Source organism: Ixodes scapularis, unplaced genomic scaffold (genome assembly GCF_016920785.2).
Source record: "Ixodes scapularis isolate PalLabHiFi unplaced genomic scaffold, ASM1692078v2 PGA_scaffold4__175_contigs__length_147842914, whole genome shotgun sequence".
Taxonomy (NCBI): Eukaryota; Metazoa; Arthropoda; class Arachnida; order Ixodida; family Ixodidae; genus Ixodes; species Ixodes scapularis.
The window spans coordinates 115,744,648-115,757,783 of NW_024609879.1; positions in this window are offsets into that span (position 1 = coordinate 115,744,648).

Here is a 13,136-nt window from a genome sequence, read left to right on the forward strand (position 1 = left end):
GACCATATATTCTTCGGAGACATCGATCGAATAGAGAGGTTTAGGAAACCATTTTTGCACATCTGATACGGTGTGACGAGCCCTCCGGTTCGAAATGCGCATGTACAAGTCTTCTGCGGTATAGCGCATGCGCAGTTCGTACCGAAAGGCCCATCGTACCCTATCGGATGTGCAAAAAGGGTTCCCTAAAACTCTCAAATGTGTTCTCTTTTATCCAGAAATTCTGAACATTTTGCATTTGATTAATATACTTCTTTAAATTTGCACGATTAACTTATTTTTGTGGCACCCACTACGTTAATTAAAATGTCAAAACAGCGCAAAAATATAATAAAAAAAGACACGGGCGGAGCAGACGAAACACGCAAACGGGACAAACGCTGACTCGCCACTGAAGTTTTTATTACTTGAAACAGGAAGGGCGACAAAGAGAAGCCAGAGAGGCACTATCGGTCAAACATTTGTCAAACCCCTTGCCCTTTCCATAGCCGTAGCATCACCAGGTAAACATCTCACTCTCGCGCACAAAACAATTATATTTTTAACGCTATTGACGTGTTTTTTTTTTTTTTTTTTTTTTTTTTTTTTTACGCTCTAGTCTCCCAGAGTGACAATGTGAAACGCCTCGAACACTTCTCTCTCTATTCGATCGATGTCTTCCTAAAATTGTGGCGTCACCATGTTGGCTCCGTGCGTGGAAACAGCTAACCTTTCATCGTCGTAAAGACGACAAAAATAGCATGCACTCAGCAAGAGCACGCCATGCCCATCATGAAGGTAAAGTCACGTCTTTCTTTTCTGCGTGCCTTTTTGATTTCCGGCGGGAAAAGCCATTTGGGCTAACCCGTTTACATGACTTTCCACAAGATGGCGCAGCGTGACGTCTAACACGAAAAACCAGTTGACGGTGTTTGCCCCCCGTTGCAAATGGTTCTCAGGGGGACACGTATTTCCTTTCCCGTCAACGGAGAGCGTTGTAAATACAATGTGTGTGTGTGTGTGTGGGGGGGGGGGGGGGGGGGGTTGATTGCCTCTGCCATGGACTTGCTGTTTGTTGCACATAGTGTTTATTATATTTGGACCTAGAGGCCTTGTTCCCCGGACATTATAGATGTTTGGACGACATGAAACAGACTATTTTTGCTGAAACATTAGAAGCAAGCTACTTGTACACCTCAGGCAAAACATAAATATAATGTAATTTTTTCTTTGAAAGTGTTGTGGCGTTATTAAACGCTTATCGTAATAAAAAGGGATCCCGTTTTAGCAGATTTATCATCAAATGAAGACATCATGCTATAAACAGAAATAAATTCCCGGCTTTTGTATTCACTCAAGTGAGCCTTTCCTGGTCTATAACATAACGTCCACCTACCTTTTCAATTGATAGGAGTTAGGAGTTACCGGTAACTAACTACAGAATAAGAACTGAAGTTCATGTAAGCTGTTTTAACCTTTATGCCACCAAAGCAAACCTTCTCATGAACCACTCCATTTTAAATATAACCTTTAGAGTTTAAAAAAAGGTGATTGTACTCTGTTTCAGAGTCTGATCTTATGAGCTTTTAGACGTCGTGTTGATTTTCTACGTTAGTTCATTTAAGGACTACCGTACATGCGAAGATATGTATCCTCGATATGTAGGATGGGCGATAACTTTTGTTAATTTTTGAATTATTAGTACACCATAATTGTTAGTAACAGTCTATATATTCATGATAGTGTCGAAGCTGGTTTGACTAAAGCAGATCAGCTGTCTCTAGAACAAAATATCGGTAGATTAATTAATTTGTTCCTTGAATAAGGATTATTTTGATAATAATTATGTACATTGTGGGCCTTTCCTTGAACTATTTTTTTTAAAGAGACCATGAAGGCAGTTTCGAAGTTTTATTCGACGATTGAAATGGATGTCAGGCACGTCTCAGATACTCTTGACCAAGTTCTAGCCCGAACAGAGGTTTGGGTGCCGCACCAATCGAGCAAACAGGCGCGGTAATAAGAGCGCCGGGAACGATGCCTGAGACCCCACCGAGGCGGCGGCAAAATGGTGAACTAAAGTGCGTCGAAGCGTGACGACAACGGGCTCCTCGTCTGGCGATTGGTTCAAACGATAGACGCGCTCTTGGTTTCGATTTCGGTGGTGAGATGTGATGAAAAATTTTTATTTGAACGTTGGATAATATTTTAAAGTTGTAGTTGGGAATTAATAGGTTTCATACAGTGTATAAAAGCATAATCTGATGCGATCCCTCCGTTTGTCAATGGTTGAACGCATCCCGCACTGCTACCTCGGGCGCGTAACAAGCATCGAGCAACCATGGACAAAAAAAAAGAAAAAGAGGTACGAGCGCCGGGGGCGGCGGACTTTTGGTTTTGGTTTCGTGCGTCGTCTCGTGTTCGCTTCGCGAACTGGTGTCTCACCAATCATGCCGCGTTTATGTGCAGTAGTAGGTTGCGCGAAAGGTCGACTAAAGACGTGCGGTTGATCGGGCGACGTTAGTTTGCATAAACTGCCGACCGATGCAGCAATGCGCAGCATTGCTGCATCGGTCGCCAATCCAGAGTTCTGCGTCCTTAGCAGCATCTCCCGCTCAGTCGGCGTGAGGTCGCTGAACGAGAGGTCAAACTCGTTTGCGAGCGCGGCGTTGTCGTCCATTTCTTCCAGGCTTTCTTCACAGACCGCCGTGCGCTAGACCGAACCACGGGAACTACACTGAGTGTGCACTGAATCCTACCGATGCCGACAGTGCTCCCTGACGTCACTTCCCTTTCCAGAGGCAAAAAAGGGAAGAAATCTGAATGTTTGTTTCGGTTTCGCAAATTTATTTGCAGGTACAGAAATAACAGTCACAACGTTCTAGAAAAAATTGTGTGGCATGCCAGGACCCCAGTGCTTCCGAAAACACCTTTAAAAAAAAAATTTAATTGCCTTCATGGTCCCTTTAGAGTAAAATCTGCATAAAAGTAGATTTATTGTTATTAGTTTACATTTATATATTCAGTTGACCAATACTGAGGTAGCGAAAAAATTCCCCATGAATTATATTTAAGAATAAAATATAAAAATATTCGCACAGCTAAAAGTTAAATTGATCAAAGTAGAGCTTAAAACCTGAATACATAAATAACATTGTGTAACATTTGCCTTCGTGGGGACCGCATTCTTTCAGGGACATTAGAGATAAGTCTCAAAAGCGAACTAATTTATCCTGAGAAATAAAAGACAAGCATAGCGCCTTCGAGCTATGAGCCCTTCAAACCACGTTGTCGCACACCTTATTGAAGTCAATCGCCGCGACAAAATAAACCTCCATAACGCCAAAGACCTAAAAAAAAAAAGATCCATGAGCCAACGACCTCGTAAAACATTTACCTCTACGGGCACTTCGGTCGTTCCGAAAATAAGTGCGAAAAACCTGCCGCAATCATAAAATTCATCTTGCCTGCTTGGAATAAAAATTTGGTTTGTTTCACAATAACTTGTTTTCTTCTTTATAATTCATAATTTTCACATCAGTCTCGAACGTGCATGCGGAGGGAAATAGTTCTCGGAGCATCGTAGTTCCAGAATTCCTTGAATGAAGGTTCGTGGAAAGTATATTATAGGTTACACAACCCTATAAAAGATGTCGTGAAACCTCACCGACTTTGTGGCCTTCAGCTTACGGCTCGTGTTGAGTTCGGGGCCCTGTCAACTTGAGCGTATAACTCTATCAGCTTTTAGCCGACATTGTAAGCTAAAATTAAATGAGCTGCTTGTTTTATCCTACCCACATACGGTATTCCTTTCAAGGATGCGGACTTTAAAATTAATTTTTTTTTTTTTTGCTTCACTCAAATCGTTTTAGCTCTGCCTTTTCCATAAAACATACTATTATCGTCTGGGCTTTAAGTTCCCTTTCTTACCACCTCTAAACCGGACATCTAGCCTTAATTAAGAATATCTGCTTGATCATACCAAACTTCGAATTATGCTAGCATATTTATTCTATATTTTTCGTAGATCATCAATTACTGGAAAAACTTGCCATTCTCCATCGTCTTTCATGGTACACCAGGCAAATTCTCGTTCATGCGTACCGATATATTTTAATTAATATAAATTTTTAGTATATTATTCGAAATTTTTTATTCGTCCAAATGTTATTGGATTTAGTTCTTTTATCTTAGTTTGATATGAATGCTTCCCACCTTATGCAATATGCCCTTAACGTGCCCTTAATGTAATACGAAATTATAAATTAATCATCCAAGAGAGATTATAAATATAAATTTAATCAAACATCCATTCAATACCTCCATTAGCATCGCCGCAGGGTTTAGAAGACTTATGAGGAAACTTGTCGCCGTGAGCTCTAAAGTGAATGTAAAAATACAATCATACCTTGACATCGGCAAATTGCGTAATTTATTGCGTTTCTTATTTCTACTGTAAAGTTTCAAGACCCCTATTTTCACAATACTGGTAACATAAAAATGAAATAACCTAAAGGAAACATATAAAGTACCCTTACAATTTTTACTTTTCTTATTTTATTGCCTAAGTTATTCTTCGTAACTTCGTGGCTCGTCTTCTATTAAAGTCTCAGATAGTAGTAGAAGCGACAACGACTAAAGCACGTAAAAATCAAAAACGGATGATAAATACTTTGAACTAGATTTAAGAATGTGTGTTAATATGGTAATATTTTTTTCAAATGTTTGCTTCGAGACCGTTTTTCCTAAGGCCCGTTATATAGCGCATCAGCGGGGTTTCGCCCCCACTTAATTCATATTTATACAAAAGCATTCACTCCGAAGAACACTAAGCCGCTTTGCTTTGAATCGACCTAAGCGCAGTCGAAAGCATGCGAGTATATTTTTTTCTTAAGTTTTTTCAAGCAGAGAATTAGAATTTCAAAGAAGTAATTTGAATGAAGTTCCAAAATTCGCTACGGGATCAATATAATCCCCGGCCTATAGAGTGAAGATGGAATACGCGACCATAAATGTTTGAGTTTCGAAAATACCTTATTGCAAATATGAATCCGTTCCACCTTGCATTCAAACCGACTTTTTCATCAGGGACGGCGGGGATTCTAACTTAATCCAGGTTCTCTAAAACCTTAAAATGTATACTCAATGTTCCCTCTCAAATGAATGCGCTCTTTTTGATTGCTTAGAACATTTGTACTCTGCTATGTGTTCTGTAGCACAGTACAGGCCCAGTTGCGTACTCCTTTACTACAGAGGGTACGCAACGTCAATCTTAGTCTTGTCCTTTGCTGCAGGAAGAAGCGAACTGGCGGAGCTTCCAGAACGTTTGCTCAAAGAGTGTTGTCACATTGCCCTAATTGTTCATTGTTAGGATATAATAAGTAGAAGCGTTCTTTAAGCACGGCAGGTAAAAATCGGTCTTAGCTTTGGTGAATGATGCTGGCGCTTTCTCTACCTCCGCTTCTTGTAGGCCGATGTGGCCTCTTTTTTCTTCCGTAGACTGACCTCACCAAACGTTCGGCGTATGCGTGAAGCCACCAAAACTTTAGTTTACAGGAGACAAACGGCAGTGCGCGAGAGGGCTCGCGCCGTCTTATTCTCTACACGCACAGAGCTACAGCGAGGTTTTCGCACGTGCCGAAAGACTAAAGTTACCTCGATGCATTCCGTCAGCGGTAGCGTAGTCAAACTGGCTGGTAAAATCGGTCTATTTTTTTATATGCTTCATCTTAATTGCTGTAGTGTTCTTTCCAAGACGGTTGAAGAGAAAAAAATTAACTTCATCTTTTCTGAAACAAAAAAAAAAAGCGTAGAAAGACATTCTTCCCGGGTGTTCATCATTACTTATTCGTTGCATACTCATATTTTGTTAGAAAATGTCCACTCACTAAACGGGCGAAGGAAGGGAAACAGTCGATAAGTAAACGTTCCTAGCGGAATACGTAAACTGACGGAACTACTTGATGAAATAGCACTTCAGCGATAATAAAAATATCGATAGCAGGGGTGCCAAAAGAGTGTACCTATGAGCTTAACAAATTTGCTATACTTCATTTGAAGTAAGAGGCTAATATATGAAGTTGTTTGCCCGGACACGAACTCCGACGGCGAGCGCTTAACTACAGGGGGCAACCAGGGTCGGCGGGTCCGGACTGCCGGCTCTCAAGGACGGGCAACCAGAAAGTACAGTAAACCGATTCGCTGCCATCTCGTTGTGTTGTGTCACTCCTTACGAGAAGACCGAAGCACAGACAGATCATGCGGCGATTATTATACAGCGACCCAACAAATTGAAAAAAAAAATCACTTATAACATTTGAACGATATAATTGTTACTATTAAAATTTTGGCTGTTCATACCTCTAGCGTTACATTTTGGCATGTCGTTCATACCTCTAGCGGAAAATGTGCGCTCGGCAATGCATAGGTTGTTTTTGCGGCGGTGGATTACAATACGAAACTATCGCCTTCATGCCCAATTAAGTACCACTAGAGCGACGAACAGACACAAACGCCAGCGACAAGCCTCAAACCATGGGGTCTTTCGCGATTCGAAAGTCTTTGAAGAATAAAGAAGGCTATGCTAAAACACGAGCATTGTGCACGTGAGGGTGTCTTTGGCAGGCTTGGAATCACTCGTACTTACTTCACGTTCACCGAACGACTAAACGCCTGACAAAATGTACCATGGCGAGCATGCAGTATGTGTTGGAGGTTTGTCGCTGTCGTTTGTTTCTGTTTGTCGCTCTAGTGGGGCTCGGGCATAAGACGATGTACGTACATGGTGTCCAACAAACATGACAGGGTTTGTTGTTGTTATTGTTCTTCTTCTTGTTTTCATTGATGTTGTTTCTTAAGGGGGGGGGGGGGGGGGGGGGGGGCATGCTGTGCATGGTTTTTAGAGGCACTGAGAAAGATATATGCCTCAGCGAAAGAGCCGCCACTCTCAAGTTTCAAATCTTTGATTGAGATATTCATGTCAGCTTCAGCTATATTTATACTAAGCCTTGAACTATGTTATCTAAGCTAGCTTAGGTTTGTTGTGTTTAAGTTAATTTATTGAGGTGTTTTTGGGTGTTGCTTTATTTATAAGAAAATGAAGCTGTGCATAATCCGTTATGTTTAAAACCAGCAAATATTCATTGGTGTGATCACAATAAAGCATTCATCGTGAGAAGCAGTGTTATGATGTCATTTTTCTTTCAAACAACAACAAATACCCAACCTTTAACAATTATACATTTCTTTTTTTTTTTTTTAGAAGTCTAACTTTTTTAAGTAAAAGTGCAGTCCTACGAAGAAGTGGAAATTGAGTTTACAAAATTTAAGAGGAAAGTCGCGGTGCACTATACAATGCATAGCGGAGCACTCATTTTTTAGCAAAAAGATACATTAATATTTAAAAAGCTGAACAGCGCGCAAGACTAACACAAGAAACTCGCCTAGCATCTGTCTTAGATGTTGCTGTTGTTGATATTTTTTTTTTTCATGAGCACCAAGCTATTTCCAGAGAAACGAAGTTCTCAAAAAAATCTGACGTCTAGATGTTCTTATCACTCGTTATTTATGAGCTTGCGAGGGCGCATCTTTATAAATCGAGATGTAAAAGAAAAAAAACACGAAAAGAAGCAAAATTTATGGCGGGGAGAGATATATAGCGAAGTAATTCAGAATAACGTTCCAGTCAAAATACTGTAGCTGACTAGGTCCAGAAAATTATTTTAAAAAATTCTTAAATATTGTTGTTCAAAAGCAAACAGGTCAGTGGCGGGGAAAAAAAAAAAAGCTTATTGGCACTACAACGGGTATTCACTGCATGTCATATTTAAGGGCACAATTTAAAGCGCATGCTCAAAACGAGCTCACATTAATAGGCTTCTAAGACCGACACTATTAATGGTTTGGAACGCGCGTTGCCAGACAAATAAAGAGTTTTCAGTGAATACTCCCTTAGGGAGTATTCACTGGCAGCCATAGCTGTGTGCGCGAATGCTGAGCGCGTGCTGATGGCGAGCTTCCACGGTTCCTTTGCAACGTGCATTCCGCACCATCAAGATTACCGGTCGTGGCAGCCTATTAATGTGAGCTCATTCTGAGTACGCGCTCTAAACATCACCCTCCAAGTAACTAGCCCCAAAACGCCATTGGCCAAGACGCTTCTTTGTTACGGTGTAATTCCAAGAATAAAAGCTCAGTTTTTCTTTCATTCTTTCCTTCGCAAAACTAGATGACACAGTCATAGGGACTGTGTCATCCGCTGTCATGATCGAAATAGACGAACTCTTACGATGTCTGGGGGGAACAAAATTGTGTTGTGTGTATGTTTATACAGCCTAGAGCTTGGTCTTCCTCAACGGGCGACGAGTCACCCAGCTGCAGATGAGAAATTTAGCCAGTGCCGCACAACCGCTGTCCTGGACTCTTTAACGTGCACCACGCAGTAGTGGCACACGACCGCACGCCGTTTCGATGCTCATCCAGATCGAAACGGGCAGGGGTAGGGATTCATCCCAGGATCCTGGGGTTCTGCAGCGCGAGCTTTCGTTCCACGTGCTCCGAGCTGGTGTGTGCTAACCAACTCGGCCACCGATCCCTCACGATGTCTGTGATTTAGCACGTGCCCCGTGCTGTGTCATCTTTGGGGCGTAGCTATGATGAACATTGACGGGATAGAATTGTCGCTAGATCATCTCGCGGCTTCTTCTGGCTGCAAGTTTAGTGTGAGAGCACTGCTCACATTTCTCGATTGTTCTTCTTCTTGCGACTGCCGTTGCGAGGAGAGAAAAAAAAAAACTAACACGTACTTCAGAAATTATAAAGGCCAAATAAGAATCACGGGTGGTACTTACTGAAAGCACGAAAATTGTCGTATCGTCCCTTTAAGCTGAAGTGTTCAAAGTGATTGAACAGATGTGAGGGCAGTGACACTATTGTGTTCAACATTCTCCACATCGCCCGCACCTCGTGCATTTTTTATTTCGTTAGAAGCGTACACGACCCTAATTGTACCATCTCGTTACATAAACCTGAACTAATGATGGCGCCCACAGAAAAACTTCTTTTTCTTGTTAGTTTCAACGGGTCGTTAGCCGGTTCTTGAACTCGAGTCTGCCCTAAGCTATGCGACGCGTATCCGATTCCGAAGAAGAAAGAACAAAGGAAACAGATGGGCTCAACAGGTATGCGCGCGTCTCTTGACTGTCAATTGACACCGGTTCCGCAATTGTGCGAGCGTCGACCGATCGTGTCGCAATTTGACCTGTGACTCAACCTTCGATCCCTTTCGTTTATGGGACAGAAAAGCAGAAAGGCACTGACCTTCGCCTGGCCCGCTCATCGTATTTTACAGGAGCTCAGTGCTTTACACCTCATCGTCGCACAGCATAAGTTAGCTCGATGAGATGTTGAGCAAACATAGCGAGTTTGCTAAGCTCCAACGTTAACGTCCCTGCTTTCCGAAATGTGTTGGCGTCGGTATGTGTGCGCGTGTGCCGTATGTGTGCCGAACACACACAATAGTAATATGATAATAATACTAATAATAATTTATTTTTTGAACAACACGAAAGGTCAAAAGATGACCAGGGAAGAAAGCTGCGAAAAAAAACTTGAATGGCCCCTAGCCACTCAAACCAGTAGAGGTGACGCAGGTACCAAAGGAACTGATGCGACAAGGAGGTGCTTTAACTTATTCAATGTTAACTAAATGAAAACTCCAAAACACGAGTGAACCACCACACGACAGTAACTTCAGTATACTAAAGCAATTGCACCGTGAAATAACCCCCAACAATCGTCAATACATACAGTACATTGGAACTCAGGTTTAATGACACAAATTAAACTTAGCTCAAAACGATTAGCATTCATCGTAGGCAATTTTGGTTTGAAGTAAACAGTTCCCGTAAGATGCTTCCTGATATATTGCTGATATCGATATCTTGCCGACTTAGCTGATTAAGAGTAGTCGGTAAAATATACGCTGTAGTTTGGATGCCGTAATTTGTTCTTTGGAAAATGTACTTCCCAAGGTTCCATAGTTCGTGTTGGATACGCATATATTTCTTTTTGTGTGAATTTCGCTAAGTTTTCAAAGTGGCGTTGGGGTAGATAAGTTTCTATAATATATTTTTCAAGTAAACGGAAATATTTGCATTACAAGTAGAGCAAAAATATTAACGATTGGATTTTCCACTTCAGCATTTTAAATGCGTCTTTGTACCCTTATTCTGACATAAATATTTTTGTAGGTTAGTATAGGTAGAGGTGCCCATACGAAATGACCATAATTTAATTGTTAAAAAACTAATGAATTATATAACATTAACTTATATAACGTGTGAGAAGCCAGGAAAACGCTACCGAACAAAACGACAACAAAAAAATATAGCGCGAACAAAAGACCTCTCCTCGACAGCTGCCATGTTCCGTAATGGAAATTATCGGCGAACTTTGCCGCACAAACACTCCGAGTGTCTCTTTCGCAACCCTCTGTTGTTCGACTCTGCGTTGGGCTGACTCGTGTCAACCATCTGCTAGCTTTTCGCAATCACGTTCGGTCATAGGAGGCACCTCTTTGACATGCTCAAGTGAGTGCACCACCGAGGGTCTTGAAACTTAGACCTTTTTTTCTTTTTTTTTTCCGCACGGCGGTCAAGTACGCGCATTTCACTCAAAGAACGGTATTTCTGTGGATTTCTTTTCTATATCGAAACCACGTGGGCGTATCAAAAGGTAATTTGCACCTTCGAATAAAACACGAAAATAAATATAAATACTCAAATCGTATGTATTAGTTTCATGGAAAACATTATTTTTTTTTTATCTAGTCGCCTAAAGGCTGCTTTAGATACTTGCGTTTGCTTATTAGCACCGAGTTCTTGTGATCTCTTACGACGAGCACACGTTAGCGCCATCTATGACTTGACCCTGGAACTGCATTTCACTACAGCAAAGGTTTTCCTGTGTTTATGCACTGTAAACTGTTTTTCACGCCGAAAAAAAAAAAGAACAATGCGCTAAATAAAAAAAATATACGGAATTGCCAAATTTTCCATGACATCCCGATAGATGAAGCCAGTGTGTGCTATCGTCGTAAGAGATTTTAAGAGGTTTTAAGGTGCACGGAATTAAGCAGTCACAAATGTGTAAATCAGCCTTAAGAACTGTATACGCATTTATTGGAGCGTGAGATTAACTTCTCCATCCCCGTACAAAAGTTTTCCCCACAAAAAACATATGAGTATGCAAAAACCGTGTGGGACCCACATACCATGACAAATTGTGCTAAATTGGCCCAAAGTGAGCTACTAGCCTCCAGATTCATATTTAACAGCTATAGCCGTGCTTATTCTGCCACTGAACTATGGAACTCGAAAAGCTCCCAACTTATGAATCAAAACACAAATTATGACCGCATGAATTTTTTCACAGATTATTCATTAGCAAGTAAAAATAAAGTATTTATACTAGCTTGAAATTCACTCCAATGCATCATCAAGGCACCGTCACATCATGTACATTCCAAGTTCGTCTGTACGAAATGATTGTATTACGTTCAGTTATTTTTTTTTCTTTCCGTGGGAGCGATAAACGAATGAAACATGCTACCGAATGCCACTGTTTCATCAGCGTCACTAAGTTCATTTCTTAAAAATATTGAAACGACTGTTTTACGTGATACTCATTACGTTTACAGATATGCTCCTTTGATTCTTCCTCATCTTTGAGTGATGTACATTTAGAGTGTAATTTATGTATGCTTGTTTTTGTTTCTTGTTCTGTATAATATTATGTTGTATTTGTTGTTACGGAAAATTTTTTATCTCGTACCAGCGACCTGTATATGTTCATCACGTATTTTTATTTCCCCCTGTAAAGAGCCTTGTATGCGTTGACAGAATTAGTAAATGAAGAAATGAATGAATGGTCGTAAACGAAATCTTGAGGTCCTTCGGCTTGTTCATATTATATACCCTAAAAATATCTATTAATCACCCCCTAAAAGGGTTATTCCTTAAAGACCTACAAGTTTTGTTTGTTTGTTTTTTTTGTTTTTTTAACTCATTTGTTTTATGCGAAAGAGTTCTTTGGGCCGACGAAGTACCTTTACTTTCATGAGCATTTTTTTTGTGTGTTATTGTGAACATTCTGACTGCAGTTGTTTTTCAAAATCTCGCTGGTTTAAAGCTATGCTCCAATGTAGCTTTTTTTTTCTTTAAGTGTAATTCCACGGGGATAAGCCGGGGTTCTAGCATATATAGTGTTGCCATGCTCCACACTTGTATTTTTCTTCAATAATTCCTTTTCAAAAGCGCCGTCCGAATCTGTATGCACAAGACATGAGTTGAGAGTCGTTGTAAGGGTATACGTGAGTTGATCACACATTACGAAAGATGTTTGACGCCACTTAGGTAACCATGTCACAAAAAAAAAAAAAATTAAAAATCGACGTCGTACTTTTAGAAACCGTACATTGACATGAGTATATATCTTTATTTGTAGGTCATTTTCAAAATGTAGTTTACGCTTTGATACGCACTCCTATATACGCACACGCGCTTTGTTTTCTGTTTTTTGTTGTTTTTGTTTCTTTATCTTGAAATGTAGGTAAATATGCACTGGGCAACAAAGAAATATTTTTTTCTTCAGGCTTTTGCGTTTCTGCACTGCTCACATTCTCTCCGTACAAGAAGCTACCGCTCTTTCTCTCTCTAGTGAAACATCACCGATCTATCGCAGTTGTCGGCTCTCGTCGTATTCTGCAGGAAAATACACACGCGCAAGCGGTTTACACTCTCACAATTTCTACGTAGCCAACAATATCAAAGCGCGTCGAAAAACAAGTAGACCGTAAAATCGGCCCGACAGTCGTGTTTTGTTTTGAAACCTCTAAAATCTTACATAAACCTTTCACTGGACCTAAAACGTGCCCAATATCAAACCTAGTTTCTGTCGTCTAAAGCTCTGTTTGCGAGCAAAAAAAACTAGATTTTTTTTTTTTTTTTTTTTTTTTTTTGCGGTGGAACACAATTTTAAGAGCTCATTTCAAAGCAACCAACAACGAGATTATACTGCATCAAAAATAAGCAGCAAACAGTGCAATCTTAAGCTCTCAATTCTTAAATAAAGCTTTTACTGGATGTCAAACCCGTATA